The 24,959-nt window shown below is 30.6% G+C and overlaps 1 long non-coding RNA gene across 1 annotated transcript; it reads right to left on the bottom strand.

Moving 5' to 3' along the window:
* Positions 1–15,664: 15,664 nt before the first annotated feature.
* Positions 15,665–24,747, bottom strand: LOC134248067 (uncharacterized). Its single transcript, XR_009987968.1, has 5 exons — positions 24,689–24,747; positions 24,421–24,552; positions 20,468–20,605; positions 20,200–20,331; positions 15,665–15,700 (listed from the first exon to the last, which is right to left on the bottom strand). It is a non-coding gene; the product is annotated as an uncharacterized LOC134248067 (long non-coding RNA).
* Positions 24,748–24,959: the final 212 nt, after the last annotated feature.

Here is a 24,959-nt window from a genome sequence, read left to right as displayed (position 1 = left end):
ATGACATGTGCACATAACCTTTCACAAAAAACAGCATGTCAAGTTAATAAGTACAACCCTCGGAATATCATATATAATATATGTTCATCTTTTGAAAATTGAAGCAATTTTCATTCATGTACATGTATCTCAAACAATATTTATTATTGTCTGAACAATGTTTATGATTTAGCAAACGATATAATAAAAAACTAACGATCTATGTCTTACCTCCATTACCTCACATGGACGATGCGCTGTCGGATTGTTCTGAACTACATCAATAATTGTCCCGTATGACGCGTTGTTAAAAACTGTAATTTCTGGACATTCTCTAAATGAATTTTATTGAAAAAAATTGAAATCTATTCAAATAGTTTATAATGTATATTTTGAGATAAAGGAAAATATTATAATGAAATTTTTCATACTCTTCTTCAGTTTTTGTTTTCCTCGGTCGTGCATTATGATAAATGGTTACTGCAATAGCAGTTAGGATAATGCATAGGACAAGTCCGCCAAAAATAATTCCAAATTTCATGCCGTCAAGATTATTCACTGAAATTTATATCAAAAACTTTATTGTAGGTATTTTCACAAATTCGTTGAAAAGTGAAATAAATGCTAAATGAAGTGTAAAACGAGTTCCTTATTGAAGATTTTATGTTCGATGTAATGAAAGATGATTTTGTTTTAATCTACCATATATACATGTAAACAATCAATTGTTGGTACATTTATATAATGCTGTAAAGTTGGATACCTATAGAATGGTAGATTGACGATTGAGGTTTGTCATCAGGAGGTACTGAAAAACAAAAAAAATCTTTAAGTATTTTTAAACTGTATAAGATTATCTTTTACTAGAAAGTTTGATAATTCGTGTAAGTCCACGACACCCCCACCATACACAAACACATACACGATTTAAGTTTCCATTATTTTACTTAAGTCAAGAAGATCTTTTAAATAAAATAACAAAGGTATTTGCCTCAGTATAAGAAGTATTACATGCAAATTATTTTTAAGAGTACAGTTTTGAGTTTCATCATTTTTGCTTTATTAGAACACTTAGATATGCAAGTATTCATTATGTTTAAAAAAAAAGAAGATATATATGTACAATGATATGAACCTACAAGGAAAGCATTTAGGATCATTCAATTAGGCATATCCACAATAACAAACACTTACAAACACAAGTATTGTTTTGACAAACAGATCCAGTTGGCTCAGAACACTGCTCATTTCGTTGGCAAGTTTCATTCAATTTCAAATTGCCTTGCAAACAAGAAAAATCGTTTATGATTTCTTTCATGATATAAAAATATTGTTTGCGAGAGTAAATGATTTCGAACACAGTTCAAGTATGAAATTAAAATATTTCTTTTCTTTTAAAATTCAAAGTTCGTATCTTTCAATGCACTAGCAACTGTGTACCTTTTAAACACATGTTTCCAAATCCTATATACCCATGTTTGCATACACAAACTCCGACCTGTCCTGTTAAGGAACATATCTTAGATGCATCTCTGCAATTCTTGGTCGATATGCACAAATCTTTTGTGAGGTGTACTAAAAAGGAATTTTGTGAATTAAAAAAATACTGTTATATAAAATGATTCCTTTTCATATTTGGCAAAATCCATATCATTAACAGAATAATATTAGTTACACAGTCAGTTAGTGACCTAATACGGATTCATACAGGGTGTGAAGTGGAAATCTGTATAGGGCGAGGCGAAGCCGAGTCCCAATACGGATTTCCATTTCACACCCTGTATGAATCCGCATTAGGTCACTAACTGACTGTGTAACGAATTTATTCCACGGAAGACCTTTTTCCATATACAAAAATATTTGCGCATATTATGAAAATATTATTTTTTACAATCAACATAAAATATCGTTACGGTAACAAGAAATTGAACTAAACTACCTACGTTAATCGTTTCTTAGCCGCCATTTTTATTTACAATAACAGCGCTTCGAACGGAATCGCGTGCCCAATTTTCATATTACGCCTCGATGGAGATGTAATATGGAAACGGAGACGTTATACGGAAAATTTCAGGACGTCATGTGATTAGCTTTTATCCAATTAGTAATCGATAAAATTTGTCTGAAGCGGGATAATCTTTATTACTGGATTGATTACTAATATTTAATTATGGAGCATTTTAGCTTGGTTAAAATCTACATTAAAATGTGTCAAGAATTTTAATGTAATATTGATATATTTTTTTTTAAATTAGAATAGTTTGATGAAATTAAAATCTACTTTTTTGTATATTAACAATATCGGTTCTCCGCTGAGTTAGGCGATATAAAAACGATTTCACTGAAAAGAGTTATTTGACACGTGACATCTTTAACTTTTAGACAATTACTAAACGTTCGACGATATTCAATGATGTCTTTGCATTGAAAAATTAAATGTGTTTTCTTTCAGGTAACATTTTTCTGAACACATTAGGTATCGGGAGTAACTTCCGCCTGTCCGGAGAATAACGTAATGATTAGCCATGTCTTAAAAAAACTTCTGCATTGACTCAATACGTATTGATACATTGTTTTAAAATTACAGAATAACGCAACAGCACACAATCATATCCCAAGTTTTTTTTTTCAAAATAGTAAGGATAATATCAACAGGTGTTTAAATCTCTAACTATAATGAATAAGAAATTTTGATGTTTTGAGATTTTCGAGTAGTTTTTGAGGAGTTTTGTCTGTCATTATAGTACGTCACTGTCTAATCGTGCCTTAAGCCGACTTTAAATGAGGTCTCTTTATCTAAAATTCAATTAGAAAGCATTTGGGATCATTCAATTAGGCATATCCACAATAACAAACACTTACAAACACAAGTATTGTTTTGACAAACAGATCCAGTTGGTTCAGAACACTGCTCATTTCGTTGGCAAGTTTCATTCAATTTCAAATTGCCTTGCAAACAAGAAAAATAGTTTTTAAATTCTGTCATGATATATAAGTATTGTTTGCGTGAGTAAATGATTTCGAAGACAGTTCAAGTAAAAAAAAAATATTCTTTTCTTTTAAAATTCAAAGTTCGTGTCTTTTAATAAAATAGCAAAAAACAGTGGGACGGACAACTTCGGAATGGACATTTTTCCGAACTTGCGCACCCTTTTCCTTTAAAGCTATCATCTTAGGGTTTTTTTTAAATGGTGGGGTTTTTATAATCAAATTGATTTATGAAAAAAAAAATTCAACATTTTCTGCTAGTTTTTGAGATATTTGAGTTCAAAAAAAAAATCCCATGGGGAAACATGAACTTAAAAATACCCCACAAAAAACCCCACAAAAACCCCATGGGGGAAAAAAACCCACGAAAATCAATGTAGGTTTATTAAACCCATATGTTGCTTATATTGTCATATGTGGTTTTTTCTCCCACGTTTCTTTATCATGGGGTTTTAAATCCCATGTATTGATATATTTACTGTAAGATAATTCCTAAAAACTTGGGTTTTTTTCTTAGACTAATGGATCATTAGTATCTTCTCTGTTTCTCATTTTATAAAAGTGGATAGTTATAACAAATATCTATTATTTTTCAAATTTTCAAGTATTCATTCTTCAAATTTTTGCTTATATAAAAGAAGATTTATATGAAAACAGGTTTCTAAGGCAGTTGCCTCCCATAATGAAACATTCATCATAAAACTCTTCGCAGATTATTTGATCGATGACAATTAATCTGAATATTTAAAAAAATGAAACAAGAAAATTTAATAACAACACAATATACACGTCAAGAGAAACCAATTCACAGTGTTCAAAGAGGGTCTCTTTCCTTAACTAATGTATATTTATATATGTTAGGTTTATATGATGTCTAGTTTGTGGATTTTTTTTAAATCTCCATTCCCCTTGCATTCACCACTAATAAGATTGGATTTATTTAATTCATGTGCAATATATCTACATATTTAATTAATGGAACTCCTTCAGTTATATATCACAAAGTACAACTATTAAAATCTTTTGATTCACCCAAATATTTAAAAATAAAATATTTATGCACTTGGATCCACCACTTATAAGTTTAGATCATGACCACACATGACATATAATCTTAATGTTTAAAATCAATCAGCCATAGTCATTAATATCCTTGATACACCACAAATATTTTTTAAAAAAATGAATATCCACTCCCCATGGATCCACCACTAATAAGTTAAGATCTTGATCACACATGACATATAAGATTAAAGTTTGAAATAAATTAGCCATAATCATTATTATCCTTTTACCCACCACAAATATTTTAAAATAATATCCGCTCCCCTTAGATCCACCACTTTTAAATTAAGATCATGTTCACACATGACATATAAGCTAAATGTTTGAAATAAATTAGCCATAATCATAAATCATTAATATCCTTTGATCATTCACAAATATTTAAAAAAGATAAATATCCACCCCCTTGGATCCACCACTTATGAGTTTTGATCTTGATCACACATGACATATAAGTTTAATGTTTGAAATCAATTAGCCGGAATCAGTAATGTCCTTTTACCCATCACAAATATTTAAAAATAATATCCACTTGCCTTGGATCAACCACTTTAAAATTAAGATCACGAGCTAAATGTTTGAAATAAATTAGACATGATCACAAATCATTAATATCCTTTGATCAATAACAAATAATTAAAAAATATAAATATCCACTCCCCTTGGATCCACCACTTATAAGTTTAGATCTTGATCACACATGACATATAAGCTATATGTTTGAAATCAATTAACCATAATCATTATTATCCTTTGACCCATTACAAATATCTATCTACTCCCCTTACATCCACCACAACTCTCATGGCTATTAATATCCACTTGCCTTGGATCCACCACTTCTTAGTTAAGATCATGATCACACACAGAAATATTAGCTAAATGTTGAAATAAATTTGCAAAAATCATTAGTATTTTTTGATCCACCACAAGTATTTAAAAATTCAATATCAACTCCCCTTGGATCCACCACTCATAAATTTAGACTATGATAATACATGACTTATAAGCTAAATGTTTGAAATCAATTAGCCATAATCATAAAAAAAAGATGAGAGAAATAACTCATGTCGATATGTCTAATAGGTAAATGTGAAAAGCAATAAACGAAGGAAAATATTACAACCTACAGTATTCCCTTAGATCCGCCATCATGTCTTTGGATATTGATCACCAATCTGATTTATTCTTCTTTTTTTATCATTAGGTTAAGTATCTTTATTATTTTTATGAATGAATGAATATTATGAAAAATGAAATTAATTGCATCTCTATGTTACTCTGTCTGAATAAAAAAAAGCTGAAATAACCACTTTAATATCAGCCAAAAAAGCAGGTACAATGAATATGATGAAATAAGACAACATATATACATTGTATACATGTACTATGCCTTTATGGTACCTACTTACTACTAGTTATTTTTTTCAAGTTTATTCCTGTCATCAACCAGCTCGACTGTTAAATCTACATTGGATAACGAATCAATTTAGGCTTTATATACATCATGCACATTATAATTATTAGTAATATATAATTGGAATTCATCAAAAATTCTTTGGTTTCTAATTAGAAAAAAAAAGAAGTTCTGAAATTAATAAAACTAAATTTTCATCCTACAAGGTGCAGTCAGGCAATATTGATCTCATTCTGACAATATCACTTTTCATTGAAATAGATCTACATGTATGTCAAACTTGATATTTCTTTTTCTTATGATACTTAAACTTTCTATCTATAAACTAAATTATTGTAAGAAGACGTTTATTTTTACAGGAAGCATCTATATGCATTATCATGTCAAGGTCAGTCAATCCCTTTTGATGAGTTCTTTTGATTTTTGTCCCCCACCTTAGCGAATATGAGAGGACATTTAATCTTATTCATCTGTCATCTGTTCAATGGTTGGCTTATCAATGTCACAAAAACTTATAAACTTTGGTCATATCTTTTGAATGAGCTGAGATAGGGCTTTCAACATGTTCAAATTACACATGTATTACCTGTGCGAATTATTCCTTTCTTAATACAGATTACACTATCATGATTTTTTACCATGATATCTTGACCTTGAAGTATGACATACTTTTCATAAATATTAATTCTTCCTTATGACTTTGATTTAAAAGAGATAGGGTTTACATATGTCTGTGGCATATTTCTGAGCATGCTACAATGTATGATTTCTGACCCCTTGACCTTTACCTTCATGTTTGACCTTATTAGAAAAAAAAAACATTGGAGCTACAGTAACTCTTCAATGACATATGATACCTGGCATTCTTATTTTACAAAATATGTTGTACATAAATTTTAATAACATCTCACGGTCACCCATATAGACGCCAAAAGCAGGGAACCACAATTCTTTGAATAAATTTGCTTGTTATTTTTCCATTCCATTCAATCAATCAATGGGTTAAATGAAATTGAATTCTTGTATATAGAAAACATCTGTCATAATTATTAGCAAGATCCTATGACTTCAGTTCAGGTTTCATTTTGGGTTGTAAATGTACATAGTTACAGGAATTGCAATTTTCTCACCCTTCAGTATTAAAGATTCCATAATAAGGTATTTCCATACATATCGTATGATTGGTACTTTGTTTTTTTTGGAAGGAAAATAGAAATTTCACATCTATATCACTGCAGTCGTTAAGATCCACCCTTGTGAGTACCCCATAAAAGTACATGCAGGGATTAATTATTGAACTTATTCGCACAGACCTAATGTTATAGAATCCATAAATAAACTGAACTTGAACTTGATTAACCTTAAAGCCCGAGATAATAAGCACCGCCTTCAGATTTACCTTGTCTGTATCCCCCTGTCAATCAAATAAATTAAGGTCCATTATTGGGTACTTGATATTGATTGACAGTTAGCTACTAGTCCCTGTGTATATCTCTTTCACCTTGTTTGACACACGTAACCGCTAAATTACCATCGCAATAAGGAAGCCATTTCGATACAAACAATTTCAGCTTGATTATAATTAATTAATTATTTGTATTGCAAACATGTCATCTAAAATAAATTTTTATATTATTATTTTCCAATAAAATAAATCAAGATTGCGTATATTTTTACTAATGAAAATTGAATAGGGTAATGAAATCTTGTTTTGATTCTTAAAAATTAAGAATGATTCTTGTTTTGAGACGCAGCGAAAAATTAAGATGAAATAAAGGAATTTTTGTGTAATAGATAACTACAAAAAAAATATCTGATAAGTAACAACTTCGCTTATTAAAGTATAAGAGTTTCTGGTCTTTTCCTTTTTATAACCGAGCATTTCTTTTTGTGGGTGCAAAGAAAAACGTATATAAGCATTAATTTAATATTTGTTTAAGTTGTTTAAATTTACTTAAAATACACAAATACTTGTATGTAATTTTAACTTTTAAAAAATCGTCGTTATCGCGATTTTTTTCCACAATAGGATATAAAATGTACATTTGCTAAAAATAGGACCACGCGACTTTTTATACAAACGGCAAGTAACTGTAAAAAAAGCTAATTGTTATTGTATTTACATGATTATGAATAGAATTTTCTTATTTCATAATGATTTTTTTTTTACATAGTTGCTGACATGTGACCCAGACCGATGATTTTTTTTCTTAGATTTCTGCTTGTTTGATATTAGATATAAGTTTGAAATTACGAAATTTTAGATTATCATAAATTACAATTGATATTTTATATTTACGTTGTCGAATTCTACTAATTTTTTGATGAACAGTAGGCCATCAAGGTGTACAGGTAATACCCAATGGACTCCCTGTGTATACCGTTTGTGTATAGGGATTAGCGCTTCCCACAGTCTACACGATAATGCCTAAGATGTAAAATTTAGTCCCTCCCCTTACCTGAGAAAACCGTACGGTTAAAAATCTCGGCCTTTAAACAGGCACAATGTGACATACTCTACTGATACATGGGACACCCTGACAGGTATTCCTCCTCCCTTGAGTGTTGAGTTAGACTATTTTTCACTAAGACAGAAAACTAAAAAAAAGTTACATTAATTTTTTGACCATGTAAATTACCCTAATATTTACCTCATAGAGCTTGATTCCGTTTTACAAGAAATAACCCGCAAATTCATAGCATGCTAATACTTACATCACTGATATGTAAACAAAACTAATTCCTTCAGACACTGACTGACAGCAGAATTCCATGCAATTGGACATTTTGTGATGTTAATGGAATAATTCACACACGCCAAATCAATCAGACTGATTTAAATACTTGCGTGAATTAATCCTTGTTAAAATAAAGTTCTTAATTCCATCATTAGGCCTATACATCCAGATGGTCTTCTCGATCCTTTTCCGCTCTTCTGTAGTGTGACTAAAATGGGTAGCGAAACCCGGGCCGGGCCGGGAATTTCAAAACTGAAAACCGGGTTTTTGACAATAACGGAATGAATACACATTCTTTCTTCATGAAATTTACGGACATAGTTTATTACTATAAGATTTGCCTTCGCTGAAAGTTTTAAATTAAAATGTTGTGTTTATCCATCATTATCGCCGATTGTCTTTTCAAGGTGACTAAAATTTAGCGAGCCCGGTTTACTCATTTTAGCGATTTACACTTAATTTCGTTACATGATAACCCACCTGCATTCATACATTTATATTTTTTTCATTTCATTCATTCATTTATTTACACTTTATTTAATTTATTTATTTATTTATCTATTTATCAGCACATGATTAATCCACCGTTACAAGCAAATTACATGTAAATTAATAAAATTATAGCACATGATATGCAATCGAGATTTTTTTGTTCACACCCGTTTATGTCTCAAAAATAGTATACCCCTTACTCATCTCGGTCTATTTTTTTTATTCTTGAATTCATTCATTAATTCATTAATTCATTCATTAATTCATTCATTTATTCATTCATTTATTTATTTATTTATTTATTTATTTATTTATTTATTTATTTATTTATTTATTTATTTATTTATTTATTTATCAACACATGATTAATCCACCGTTACAAGCAAATTACATGTAAATTATAGCACATGATATGCAATCGAGATTTTTTTGTTCACACCCGCGTTTATGTCTCAAAAATAGTATACCCCTTACTCTTCTCGGTCTGTTGTAAAGAAAAAAATTAATTGTATTTTTTATACGAGGAAAATATGGACTCTTCGGTCAATCTTCGGACTTATTTGATTGTAAATGCATAATAAGAATATCAGAACGGCGCGGTAACAATGCAACCCACAAAGCAAGAAATGCTAAATTAGAAACTCTAAATCATTAAACAAAAGTTCAATTCTTACGACCCAGCCCTCCCCCATTAATCTATATTTTATAAATTTTATTCTATATAAATAATATTTTATCCCATATAACAAAAATGCATGGAAATCGCCTATTTATGGTACTAGGTATGGGGGGGGGGGCACATGTATGCAATCATTGTTTAATAACTTCAGCGCGTAGAGCATGGTCGAACCACTCTGTACACACTAGATAGAAAATATATTGTAAGATTCACCCTCAGGGCTGTATTCCGAGGGGTACATTAAAACCCATCACACGTGTATATATACAAGGATTCGGTTCCACACCTAAGTAGTGACACCTGTCATTTCCTGTTTATATTGCATAATAATCGTCTAGTCCCATCTTAGAGCAGTCTACATGTACTTTCAAGAATGTTATATTTTCCGGTTTTAAAATAATGGTTCAACATTTCTACCTCAACCTAGGAGTAATACAAAAGATTGTACGGTTTTTTTAATTCAAAGTTTTTAATATTGTTCTTAATGGGATCTGATTTTGAAGGAATTTAATCATATTTCACATCATTTTTTCTATTAGATTTTCAAACTCTGGACATATAAAGTTATTTATTAAAATTGTCAGTTTGTTCAGTATTAAAAATGTAAGTTTGTTCAGAAGTAATACGCAACTAGTGATGGGACTGGATTATCTAGACCTGGGGTGTGTACTTATTGGTTTCTCGAAAGTTAGCAAAAGGGGGTGGGTAGGTTTAACTTCAGACTCTAGTTGCTGTATTATTATTATTCAAACATAATGTAAGATTATTAAAATAAATAAAATCAACAAGGTTGATAAAATTTCCGTGGAATCCAACTCGGATTAAAAATAAGAAACAAATTCACGTTCCGTTTGTTTTAAGACACCCCTGTGCAGAAATATGAATGGTTCCGTCCAAACCTAAAGCGTTTCGATGTCATCATGGTCAATATCTGGAAGTAAGGTCTTTTCAATTTGTAACATTTTCGAAAAAATTAAAGGCTATATTAATCAATAAATTAATGATTAATAAAATAATAGTTTTAATTCTTCCTTTCAAAATGTCCCATATCCTATCTACTAATCTAGTCTTCTTACTACTGAGGACAATATAAGCATTATACGATCCGCTTTACAGAGTTAGGTCCCTTTCTAAGATCGAAGATAAAGATTTAAAATACATATGGTCATTTCATTAACCTGAAATTATTTTCCCATCTAAACAATAAAAGCTAGTGTATTTTTCACTTAACAATAGTTTTGACAGTAACATTTTATTTTGAAAGTTTAATAAAGAAAAACAATTTATTGAATCTTGATTTAAATTCTTCATAAGTATCAAAAGCTGTCACCGGAGAACACTTGGTATATAAACAATGTAAGAAAGGTTAAAGTATGAAAGGCAACTACTCTTATTTTCATGTTACACTTCTGTCTACAGTCTCTCAACAGAAAGACAATAAATTAAATAGAAACAAAAAAAAACCGGTATATGAATTTCCTCATTTACAACTGAATGACATGAACTGGTGCCTTACTATATATATTGCAAATAAACAAGAGTTCACAGTCAGGTTTGTAGCAAAACTGTAGTCAAGTTAATTAAGTAGAGAAAATGTAGAGGGATGCAGCCATCTTACACGGATTCAAATGATTTTTACTACATATATATTTAAATCTTAAGAACTGCACAACCTTAACCATGTACATCAACACCAATTATAGTATTAACGGAAAGCTTAAACAATATTTCTTATGCATTTCATCGTTATTTGGGAAACCAAAAAAAAAAAAAATTCAATGGTCTGATTATTTCAGAATGCTTTATATTTAACATGCTATTCCAAATTTCCCCTCAAGTGTTTATGTACAACTAACAGAATTTTTTTGATATTGTTTTATATCCTCTCTCTCTCTCTCTCTCTCTCTCTCTCTCTCTCTCTCTCTCTCTCTCTCTCTCTCTCTCTCTGAAGGGTTTTTTTTTATTCCACTTATCCTGTCAACAACTAAAATTGAAATTTTCTGGGGGGAAAAAATTTAAAAAAAAAAATGAAAAAAAAACTGTGGGTGCAATAATTTTATACATTCAAGAGAGAGAGAGAGAGAGAGAGAGGGGAAGCCATGTATTATTTAATGACCACTGAGTACTGGCATGCAATGTACCTAATTATTAAATTATGATGATTTTAATTGGAGTGATGAATCATGAAAAACAGTCTTAATTAAAACCCTTTGATTAGTGTTGTCATAAAAGGGATGAAGTGCAGATTGATTTTCAATTTATTAATTCTGAAAATCTGTATAAATTTGTAAAAGATCAATTAAATTGAAATCAGTGACTTATCCCTATTTCACACCTTTGAAAATATATTGGAGAATTTTGCCTGAAGGAATATTCTCACACCTTTCAGAGTTTCAGTCTATATGATGATATACCCGGTATATACATATATTCAAGAATTTATTTCCACACAGACTGATCATTACACGAGCCATTTCCTGTTTACTATATCCATTTGTGTATACATAGCTGGTTTCAGAGTAACTAGCTAATCTAAATTTTGTTTTTAAGTTTTCCTAGTAAAAAGCACATTTCAAAGTGTTCATTGATGAAAATACAAAATAAATACATAAATAAAAAAAAAAATAAAAAATTAACTTTTTTTTTTGTAATTTTACCAATTGATAATTATTGTGTTATTGCCATTGAAAACAGTCGTTGACATATTGATAAATTTCCAAATACTAATAAATGTCTCTGACATAAGGCTTCATGGTTTGCTCATTCAAAATCGGTTGCAACTTATTTTCATAAATAAGAATTCATACATGTATTATTCAACTTCTTCATATATTTCTTATTAAACAGATTAAAATGTACTGTATCTTCATGGAATACTTTTCCAACATTTCTTTTTAATTTTACCAAATTAATTTGTGAATGCCTACATAAAATATATGACCTTTTCTATTAAAATGTTCTTACTGGTGCAGATTATAACCACTTAAATGAGTTGAGACTTAAAATTATGAATTGTAAGAGGACTGAAATTTACATAGGGAGAATCCATCATCATGTTATACTCAGTCAATCGTACTAGTGTGTTCTCTTAACTGGCCATTTAACTTTCTTATTTTTCAATGAAATTTGGCAAGTATGGTTTTATTTTTCTTGTAAAAGTATGGTCTTTCTTAATCTAAAATGATAAATTGTAAAACTAAAAGAGAACATCAATTTATATAGGAAGAATCCATCATCATGTTTTACACAGTCAATCATACTAGTGTGTTCCCTTAACTGGCCATAACTTTTTCATATTTCAATGAAATTTGGCAAGTATGGTTTTATTTTTCTTGTAATGGTATAAACTTTCTAATCTTACATGATATATTGTAAAACTAAAAGAGAACATCAAATTTATATAGGAAGAATCCATCATCATGTTATACACAGTCAATCGCACTAGTGTGTTCTCTTAACTGGCCATAACTTTTTCATATTTCAATGAAATTTGGCAAGTATGGTTTTATTTTTCTTGCAATGGCATAAACTTTCTAAATCTTACATGATAATTTGTAAAAGAACTGAAATTTACATGGGGAGAATCCATCATCATGTCATATTCAGTCAATCGTACTAGTGTGTTCTCTTAACTGGCCATAACTTTTTCATATTTCAATGAAATTTGGCAAGAATGGTTTTATTTTTCTTGTAAAAGTATGGTCTTTCTTAATCTAAAATGATAAATTGTAAAACTAAAAGAGAACATCAATTTATATAGGAAGAATCCATCATCATGTTATACACAGTCAATCATACTAGTATGTTCTGTTAACTGGCCATAACTTTTTCATATTTCAATGAAATTTGGCAAGTATGGTTTTATTTTTCTTGCAATGGCATAAACTTTCTAGATCTTACATGATAATTTGTAAAAGAACTGAAATTTACATGGGGAGAATCCATCATCATGTCATATTCAGTCAATCGTACAGGTGTGTTCTCTAAACTGGCCATTTAACTTTCTTATTTTTCAATGAAATTTGGCAAGTATGTTTTTTTTTTCTTGCAATGGCATAATCTTTCTAAATCTTACATGATGAATTGTAAGAAAACTGAAATGTACATGGGGAGAATCCATCACCAGGTTATATTCAGTCGATCGTACCAGTGTGTTGACTCTTAAATGGTCATAAGTTTTTCCTTTTCAATGAAATTTGGCATTAGTATTGTTTTATTTTTCTTGTAAAAGCATGAACTTTCTAAATCAAAAATTATAAATTGCAAAATAAGGACTGAAAATTTCCTAGGAAGATTATCCTCAAACAGTCATATATACTGGTGAGTTCTCATAAAGGCAGTTTATAGTATGATATAATATTTTTTTTTAATGGATAGGGGTGTTTTTAAACCTTAAAAAATAATTCAATATTTTAATACTTGAGAAACCTTTTTACTACTTATTTTAAAAATATCAAAATCCCTAACACAGGTAAAGTTTGACACCTAGGGTATTCCACTGTGTATCCATTCAGGTAGACTGCTAGCTCCAAGGTATTCACACCTGTATAAAATTAGCCCCTCCCTCACCTTGAATAAAAATACTACCTGGTAAAAATTCTCTGTCTTTAGATGACCATATCTTTTTTTTTTATACTTTTCAATGATATTTAGCCAATTTGGAATAAATTTCTTGTATTTAGTAATTCTAACTTTTAATATCAAAGTATTTGTTTATATATTTTTTTGGAAATATTTAAGGAAATTACCACAAGTTTAAAATCTGTACTTTGTCATGATTAATGTAATGATCATTCAAACATATAATCAGGTAATAATTGGTCCTATTTGCATGTTATATGCAATATAACACTTTTATAGCTTATTTCAAAGGAATTAATATATTTAAATCATAAAAAAGAGATGAAAGAAGACGAACTGGTTTTTTAATTACTTTAAAGAAAGCATTTTTCTGGTTTAGGATTGAGAAGCTACTACATTTACAGATTATTTAGAATGGAATATAATGGGATTTATTCCCAAATCAGGGCCAGTGGACATAAACATCTATAAGTATAATATACTTACCTTTTGTCAATATAGCGGAAAAACAAATTCCGGATAAATTTAACAGTTTAGTCTTTGAATTTTACGCTATTTGTCAGAGTCACCCATATGTTTCTCAGAGTACGACTTATACATAGGGAAAGAAAAAGATGTGGGTGACAATGGTGCCAAAATGAGGAATTATCAAGTAAAGAAGTATCACAAGTTATGATTTGATTTGGTCTCTTTCAATCAATTTCAAAAACATTCTTTGAATAGTAGAAAAGTTTTTGTCTTTGTTTGAATCAAGTCCATTATGCTACAAACAGCAGAGCTCAAACTAAACTACATGTAAGTAGAACAAGTGTATCATTACTATGTGATTCACGATCAACAGGTTACAGGACTGAGGAGTCGGCAGTTTTATCAGTAAAATAGTGAAAACAATAACCTGTGAGCTACGCTAGCGTAAACAAAGTCACGTTATTTTTTACATTGTTTTTCTGATAAAATTGCCTGTACTGCCTCCAGTGTCTTTTTTATATTTAACTCTCTCCCACTTGGAATATTAGATAAACTTTCAAACTTTTAATCCGTATTTGTTTACTTTTTCACTTACGGGTCAGTCAAAAAAAAATATAATTTATTTCCCTTCTTATCATGCTTATGCCATGTCTAATTTACATATGCAGCGATAAAAGGTATTATAATATACTATATCAATTAATTTGAAAAAAAATTAATTAATTAAATTGTTACAAAGTTGATAAAAAATGTACACAACTCCAAACAATATTTATTTTATAATTCTTACTTGATAATTTACCATGATTACAAGCATTAAGAGAAATAATGTGGGTTTTTTTACCCCACATAAAAAATTATGGGATAATAAACCCCACATTTTATTTTTAGTGAGACGTGGGTTAAAAAACCCCACGAAAAATAATATGGGTTATTTAACCCCATGGGGTGAAAAATAAACCCCATGGGGTTTTTGTGGGGTTTTTTGTGGGGTATTTTTAAGTTCATGTTTCCCCATGGGATTTTTTTTTTGAACTCAAATATCTCAAAAAGTAGCAGAAAATGTTGAATTTTTTTTTTCATAAATCAATTTGATTATAAAAACCCCACCATTTAAAAAAAACCCTAAGATGATAGCTTTAAAGGAAAAGGGTGCGCAAGTTCGGAAAAATGTCCATTCCGAAGTTGTCCGTCCCATGCATACACAAACTCCGACCTGTCCTGTTAAGGAACATATCTTAGATGCATCTCTGCAATCCTTGGTCGATATGCACAAATCTTTTGTGAGATGTACTAAAAATGAATTTTGTAAATTAAAAAAAATACTGTTATATAAAATGATTCCCGTTCATAAAATTTGGCAAAATCCATGTCATTAACAGAATAATCTTTCTTACAGGATTGATTACTTGTATTTAATTATGGAGCATTGAAGCTTGGTTAAAATCTACAATAAAATATGTCAAGAATGTTGATGTAATATTGAGATTTTTAAATTCAGAATTAGTTTGATGAAATTAACATCTACTTTTTTGTACATTAACAATATCGGTTCTCCGTTGAGTTAGGCTGTATAAAAACGATTTCACTGACAAGATTTATTTGTCACGTGACATGTTTATCTTTAGACAATTATTAAACGTTCGACGATATTCAATGATGTCTTTGCATTGAAAAATGATATGTGTTTTCTTTCAGGTAAAATTGTTCTGAACACAATAGGTATTGGGAGTAACTTCCGCTTGTCCGGGAAAAAAAACGTAGTTGTTAGCCATGTCTTGAAAAAAACTTCTGCATTGACTCAATACGCACTGATAAATTTATATATAAATTACGGGATAACGCACCAGCACACAACCATATTCAAGCACTTTTCAAAATAGTAAGGATAATTTCAACAGGCGTTTAAATCTCTAGCTATAATTAAAGATATATTGAATTTTTGAGATGTTCGAGGAGCTTTTTTTAAGCTTTGTCCGTCATTATAGTACCTAACTGTTTAATCGTGCCTTAAGGCGACTTAATATGAGGTCTCTATATCTTAAATTCAATTAGAAAGCATTTGGGATCATTCAATTAGGCATATCCACAATAACAAACACTTACAAACACAAGTGTTGTTTTGACAAACAGATCCAGTTGGCTCAGAACACTGTTCATTTCGTTGGCATGTTTCATTCAATTTTAAATTGCCTTTCAAACAAGAAAAATAGTTTATAAATCCTCTCATGATATATAAGTATTGTTTGCGTGAGTAAATGATTTCGAACACAGTTCAAGTAAAAAATTAAATATTTCTTTTCTTTTAAATTTCAAAGTTCGTGTCTTTTAATAAACTAGCAATTGTATACCTTTTAAACACTTGTTTCTAAATCCTATATACCCATCTTTGCATACACAAACTCCGACCTGTCCTCTTAACGAACATATCTTAGATGCATCTCTGCAATCCCTGGTCCATATGCACAAATCATTTGTGAGGTGTACTAAAAAGGAATTTTGTAAATAAAAAAAATAATGTAATATAAAATGACTCCTTTTCATTTGGAAAAATCCATATCATTAACAGAATAGTCTTTATTACAGGATTGATAACTTGTTTTTAATTATTGAGCATTGCAGCTTTGTTGAAATCTATTATAAAATATTTCAAGAATGTAAATGTAATATTGAGATTTTTTAAAATCAGAATTAGTTTGATGAAATTAAAATCTACTTTTTTGGATATTAACAATATCGATTTTTCGATGAGTTAGGCTGTATAAAAACGATTTCACTGACAAGATTTATTTATCACGTGACATGTTTATCTTTAGACAATTATTAAACGTTCGACGATATTCAATGATGTCTTTGCATTGAAAAATGATATGTGTTTTCTTTCAGGTAAAATTGTTCTGAACACAATAGGTATTGGGAGTAATTTCCGCCTGTCTGGGAAAAAACGTAGTAATTAGCCATGTCTTGAATAAACTTCTGCATTGACTCAATACGCATTGATATATTGTTTTAAAATTACAGAATAACGCAACAGCACACATTCATATCCCAGGACTTTTCAAAATAGTAAGGATAATATCAATAGGTGTTTAAATATCTAGCTGTAATGAATAAGAAATTTTGAATTTTTAGGATTTTCGAGGAGTTTTTGAGGAGCTTTGTCTGTCATTACAGTATGTTACTGTCTAAGCGTTCCTAAAGGCGACTTTAATGAGGTCTCTGCATATTAAAGCTGACACGAATTCTTAAAAACGTAACATTTTCATATAGGTACAACTTGTTTCATACCAACTATAGCCGTATTCCGCCATATTTCTTTGGAGTTTGTTCTCTCTTCCTATATGCTTTTTCTAATAATCATTAATTATTTATATCTAGAAATTTGATTAACATTAAATTCTATTTTGATTATCATTGTACCACTGAATAAAACTCGTTTATTATACCACTCGCAACAAGTTACGTGAGGTATAATGTTTTGACCCGTCAGTCAGTCATTTTTTTTTTGGTCAGCGCAACTCCTCATAAACCACTGCACAGAGTCTTGTTGAACTTTGCAGATATTTATAGGAGATAGTGTGTGTGTATATTTGCACATCACCAGGAAATTCCGAATTCTTTATTTTTTCGGGAATTTTCGCACTTTTACATTTAGTTTTTGGCCATATCTTTAATATAGAGATGAGCAGATTGTCAGCACAATCCTCATAAACCGCTTCACACAATTTCGTCAAACTTTGCAGATATTTAGGACACAATGTGCATAGATGTGCATATTACAAGGAAATTACGACTTCTTTATTTTTTTCTGGGAATTTCAGCACTTCGACTTGCGGGGTAGAGTGGGGTATGTGAACTTGCTCACTTTTTCTTTCATTGTGCATAAAATTTTGAATAACTTTAAATCAAATTATATTAGGTTTAATAAAGCCAATAAACAGTATTCATTTGATAATAATTGATCATAACGAAATCTAATCTGTTTCAGACGTTTTTCTTAAATTATTCTAAGAGAGTGTTATGCATGTTTTATTACAGCCCCCCTTCCTATCATAGGAAAATATCTTTGTTATGAATTTGATGAAGTAAACCATGTCATCATCAATTTTATTTACAACATTTACAGACAAGAGTTTTGTTTATTTTTGAAAAAAAATACTTGCATTTTTTTTCAATCAACCCCACTGAGCTTTCAACCTTTGATATTTTCCCTGATCAAATAAAGTGATCGGCATGGGCCACGTGTGTCCAATCATCTTTCACTGTTGAGTTAGCAATGGATAACATGACTTCTGAGATGCATTTTTCATTAAAAGTAAAATAGTATGATTCTTTTGGCATGTGTACATCCATGTAACGATAGCATTATTCAGGTAAATGAATTTATCACTGCATTTGACGCGTTTTCTCAACCTGTATGGATTTTTGCTGTACATGAGTGTATTCCGTGTTAGTGTATTTTCTATATTGCAGCAAATGCATTCAAAAATAATTTAATTCTCGGTATAGTTCTATTTTTTGTGGAATTTTTACTTTGCAAACATGTATTTGGTCAGTTTCTTGACTTCTAAAACCTATGCTATCGGAGATGTATACATGTAGACAGCCAGGCTAGAAAATCACTCAAGTGAAACAGTTGTACAAGGCTATATATATAAGGTACACGTGACCAAACATTTCAATTAAATATGGCGGAATCGAAGAAATATGGCGGAAAAGGCGTACAGGAATGTAGTAAGTCGTACAAAGATGAAAAATGATTGCTTTTTAAGGGTTCATGTAAGCTTTTAATTCAATTAAAAAACATTTGGTATTATTCAAATAGGCATATCCACAATAACAAACACTTCATTCCGTATAATTTAATTTCAATGTAAGCAATCATTCAATTTTTCCTTTTTTTTCTTTGAAAAAGGCTTCAAATATAACTCATTTTAAAAGTTACCGTCAAGCGGAGAAATACGTTTTTGACGTAAGTCATTGTGACGTAGGCAAGTTATGTTACACAAAATGAATAAAACCGTTTAATCAATCAACTGACGTGCTAAAACTGAAACTAAATTATAATAGCTTATTACTCGGTCGGGTGGATCACAATTGGTTACAAAATTTGTAATCGGTTCGTGGGAAAAATAAAATTGTATACAATGTTCTTTAAATTGAAATTTAAAACAGAAATCGCTGCACATGTGGTTTGAAATTTAGCGTTTTATAAAACTAATCTGGAGATAATTGTTGTCCGGGTTGAGACCATGGGGTAATTGGTCAGTTTGCGTACCGTTAATTATTCTGCAAACACCTTTCCACTGCACAGACCGTCTGGTATATCTTAAATGATGATCATTTAATGCGAGCACTGTGAAATGGTATTTGTCCTATCTATTTCTCTGTTTAATTAACTAAAATATTAGACAAACATTGTAAATAAAGGGTTACAGTTCAGACTTGGTTTAGATTATTGGGATAATTTAACCTTGCAGGAAATGTGCTTTTAAATTAATTGGATTGAGAATTTTCATAGGTGTGTTTTCTAATTAAAATTGTTTTTAAACCGAAACAAAAATATAGTTTTCTGATACAAATCAAGACAAACGAAATGTTTTCAACTTCTGTTGCATGTACCTTTTTAAGTTTTGCTGTGTACATACGGAAAGAGCTACATGTTCTTTGAAAATGTGTACATGTATTTTGATGATACGATTAACAGATTAATCGGCTGAACGTCTAGTGGTTAATCAACTATCAATTCTGCATTCGATTACCATCCCTAAAATATATTTAAGGGAACATACGTGGAAAACACTCCGAATCACTCAGTTGGACATATCCTGGCCCACAGACACAAGTACCGTTCTTACAAACGGAACCAGATGTCACAAAACACTGCTCATTTCGCTTGCATTGGTATCCCAGTTTCAAATTTCCTACAAAAATATAATACTTAACTCATGTTGTTTTGTAAGGATTGCTATTCCTTATGAAAAAACTTTATAGCTTATTTAAAGCTTTAAGTAATAATTCAATAATCTGGAAAGATAGGCGCGTCTGATGAACATTTACCTTTTAAACAATCGGTTCCAAATCCTATATATTCAGGTTTACATATACAAATACCATATTCTTGTGCCCCAGATCGGAAACAGGTCTTAGATACATCAGTACATTCCTTCGTTGTTGTACACAAGTCTTCTGAGAGATCTTAACCAAAAAGAGAAAGAAATATCTCAAATTCATGCAATTTACCCATTCTAAACCACTCATATGGGCTGTTCATTCTTTGAACAATTTCTAAAACGAGGTAAGTTGATGAAAAATAAGTTGATTAGACAAGGATGTCGACAGTTGAATGCTGATTAAGATCATAATTCCGTAAATTAAGTGGTCAATACGGTGACCTTGTCAGCAAATAGAATTTATGAGAAACCAGGTACTGCTTGATGTTTTTAAACTTATTGTTGGGCCATTTTTAGCACGGTGAATTGTCGGCGGATTTTTTTCAATTTTTCCGACCAGAAGTGGGGGCGAACGGCAGTAAGGCTGGTTACCGGGTGATGCTCGCTGACCTTCAAAGTGTCTGTAAACTTTGATTTCTAGGAGGTTAGTGTTTGTTCTGCTCGAAAATTTGCACTGTTTAATGAACGTTTGAGCTTAAATACAAATAATTTGGGTATCTCAATGTAACGTATTCGTCTTGTTTTTGTTCTTAACTGGTAGGCATCCGTCACGCACGTTATAATAATATGTTCATTTTGATAATAAAACGTCAAAATCCAAAGTGTAATGCACAAAGATACATGTTAAAAACACATTCAAATTTCATAGTTTCGCGTTATTCTCGGTGAAAAGTGCTACTGGCGTAAGGTGCTACGTGCTTCCGATGATACTGGAGCAAATTGGTTTTAGGTGTCCGGTGTTCAGGTGCTAGGTGCCACTGATACGATCTAATTTCTTCTAAGTGACATCTTCACTGGACTGGTGCTTACCTTACTCGGTGTAAGTTGCTAGGTTCTTCTAAAATATACTTGACCTAAAATGTGAACATAAATTCTCCAAAAAAACTCCATGTTTGGTGCAAGTGCATCGACTTTCTAAACAATTCCCTACATGCTCAAACTAAAATCAAGCACCCTAAATCTATAGCTTCTGTGTCATTGAAATGAAAAGTATGGCAGGCAAATTTATCATCACCTCATATATATTAAGCGAAAGATAAATTAATTAACTGTCGTATTTCAATCAAACGGTTCAACTTCACACTGAATTGTAAGAATTGATTCAGTTTCACTTGCCAATTTAGATTAAACAAAATGAGCATTCAAAGTGGGAATAATTTACAAACTTTTAATAAAAACTGTGTCTTGCAGGATCAGAACCCCAGCTGCACCGACTGATAAAACAATCTTTGAATTTAAGTATTAAATAAATCAAAGTTTCTAAATTTTCAATATTACTTCAATTCAAACTCGATAAATATTCTTATTGGACTAAAACGTATTACTAAACTACTTCAAAAGAGCTTTTTTTTACTTGCTTACGTATATAAAATACCTCAGGTCAGGTGCAAGGTGCTGTGCAAGACGAAACCTTAATAGGAATTCTGACAAACGCACTTTCAGAATACATTGCTGCAATGATGCATCGTCGACGTCATATGTCTTTCGTAAAACTTCAAAGACTTTTTTAAATATATGTACTTGAATGCTTCATTTACTTTTAAAACCTCTTTAAAATTCATTAATCGATTTATAATTTTTATAGCCCAGACGTCTTATCTATAACGTTTTGTACAGACAATGCACAGGAACATGGTTTACCATGTCGGCATATATCGAACTTATCCCAAGTTCTCTTTTTTCTACCATACTGGTTCTACAATCTTCTGATTTTGTAAAAGTCATTTCCATCGAGCATCCAATAAAATAATGGTTATAATTTACAAAGGACTGATTCTCTTAAGTTAACTTGCGAATAATTTTTTTGTGGGGGAAGGCTAAACTTTTATGAAACAATATTTAATTTCACATGTCATTGAACTTAACCTTGAGAAAAAAAAACATATTTTGAAATGATGCTCGTATATTTATAGTACCACCGAATCCGTTTCTTATTCGGAACTGGTGAAATAATTGTATTTGCAAATGTCTTTGAACTGTAAAGTTAAATGCATTTTGCTTTCTGACAAAACATTCATGAACATGATAAGTATTAGGAGCAACTTCCTTATGTCCGAAAAAATGTAAAATTTAGCCGTACTTGAATAAACTACAACATTGACTGGATAAGCATTGAAATATTTTTATTAAATTACAGAATAACCAACAACACACAACCATATCCCAGCACGTTTCAAAAAAGTAAGTTTAAAAGGGCCTAATGTAGTTTACAATATTTTGTACAGTGTACATCATCGTTAATTGAAGCGTATTTACTGAGTCTCTAAAGCAACCTTTTTCGCTTGATTAATGAAATAAAGCAAAATTAGGAAATAAGAAGTTACAATTTTATATAACTGATTCTTTTAACCGATTTGGCAATTTATAGGTAGGTTGATGTTGTTACTGTGTGTTTTGGACGTTAAGATAAACTAAACTCTTCATGAAAGGGGTAATAATAATGTTATTAAAGAAAAAGTAATAAACATACACTCTTGAAATTTAAAATCTAAAATTTTGAGAATCTTTTCACTTTTCGTACAATTTTTTCACACAAATCATATGTGTCTCTCATATTTTGTAATACTGTATAAAAATAGAAAAATTCGTTATTTTTTTTTTTATATTTTGAGATGCCCCCTCTGGTGACAAGACGGTAGAATTTTATGTTTCTTATATATAATGTACAACACAGTATTACTCATCAAGTATAATAGTTTGAACAAAAAGTCTATTGTAGTATTTGTATTATTTGATTTAAAGTGATAAAAATCGGCATTTTCCAATAAAATCCTATAGTTAATATACTTGTATTTTGAGATGGTCCCCTAAAATACCTGGACGGTAGATCCCCCCCCCCCCTAAACTTGACATGTACACTGAAGGTAATGTAAGTTATATATGGTATAAAATAAAGAGTTTCCTTATTGTAGTTTTCACACAATAAAACCCGAGTCAGCCCCCCTCAGATCTTTATTTATAATGAATAAGATATTTTTAATATTTGAGATTTTTGAGGAGCTTAACTTGCCCTTCATTATGAAAATTTAACCGTAAATGCATGTCTTTCGGCGGCTTTTTATGAGGTCTCTACATTTCAAACTCAATCAGACTTCACATTATCGGTTAGAATACCTCACAGAATAGAATAGAATGCTATACATGTAAATATATTGTGGCAACTTGTAACCGCTTAACTTATTACTCGGTCGGAAAGATCGCAATCAGTTAGAAATTTGTAATCGGTTAGTCGGAAAAATAAAATTGTATACACAGTTCTTTAAATTGAAATTAAAAATAGAAATCGCTGCAAATTTGGTTGGAAATTTAGCGTTTAAAAAACTAATCTTGAGATTATTGCTGTTCGGGTTGAGACCATGGGGTAATTGGTCAGTTTGAGTACCGTTAATTATTGGCAAAAACCTTTCCGCTGCACAGACCGTCTGGTATATCTTAAATAATGATAATTTAATGAGAGCACTGTGAAATGGTATGTCCTATGTCATTCTCTATTTAATTGAAATATTAGAAAAACATTGTGAATAAAGGGTTACAGTTCAGACTTGGTTTAGATTATTGGGCTAAAAATAATTAGATTGAGAATTTTTAAAGATGTGTTTTCTAAATTGTTGTTGAACTGAAACAAAAAATGTAATTTACTGATACAAATCAAGACAAACGAAATGTATTTAACTTCCTTTTTAAGTTTTTCTGTGTACATACGGAAAGATCTACAAGTTCTTTGAAAATGTATATTTTGATGATACGATTAACCGGTTGATCGGTCGGAACGACTAGAGTTAACCGATTATCAATTCTGCATTCGATTGCCAACACTAAAATATATTTAAGAGAACATACATGGAAAACACTCCGAATCACTCAGTTGGCCATATCCTGGCCCACAGACACAAGTATCATTCTTACAAACGGAACCAGATGTCACGGAACGCTGCTCATTTCGCTTGCATTGGTATCCCAGTTTCAAATTTTCTACAAAAATATAATACTAAACTCATGTTGTTATGTAAAGATTGCTATTCCTTATGAAAAACTTAAACGCATATTTAAAACTTTAAGTAATATTTCAATAATTCCAGTAAGATAAGCGCATCTGATGAACATTTACCTTTTAAACATTCAGTTCCAAATCCTTTATATTCAGGTTTACAGACACATACTCCATATTGTTCTGTCCAAGATCGAAAACACGTCTTAGATATATCAGTACATTCCTTCGTTGATGTAAACAAATCTTCTGAGAAATCTTTACCAAAAAGAGAAAGAGAAGGAAATGTTTCAAATTGATACAGTTTACTCATTTTAAACCACCCATATGGGCTGTTCTTTGTATAAACAATTTCTAAAACGAGGCAAGTTTATGACAAATAAGTTGATAA

This window comes from Saccostrea cucullata, unplaced genomic scaffold (genome assembly GCF_032062105.1).
Source record: "Saccostrea cucullata isolate Sc308-1 unplaced genomic scaffold, CSIRO_AGI_Scuc_v1 ctg3164, whole genome shotgun sequence".
In the NCBI taxonomy this organism is placed as follows: Eukaryota; Metazoa; Mollusca; class Bivalvia; order Ostreida; family Ostreidae; genus Saccostrea; species Saccostrea cuccullata.
The sequence above is the reverse complement of the archived record's forward strand: the minus strand, read 5'-3'. Positions and strand labels throughout refer to the sequence as shown.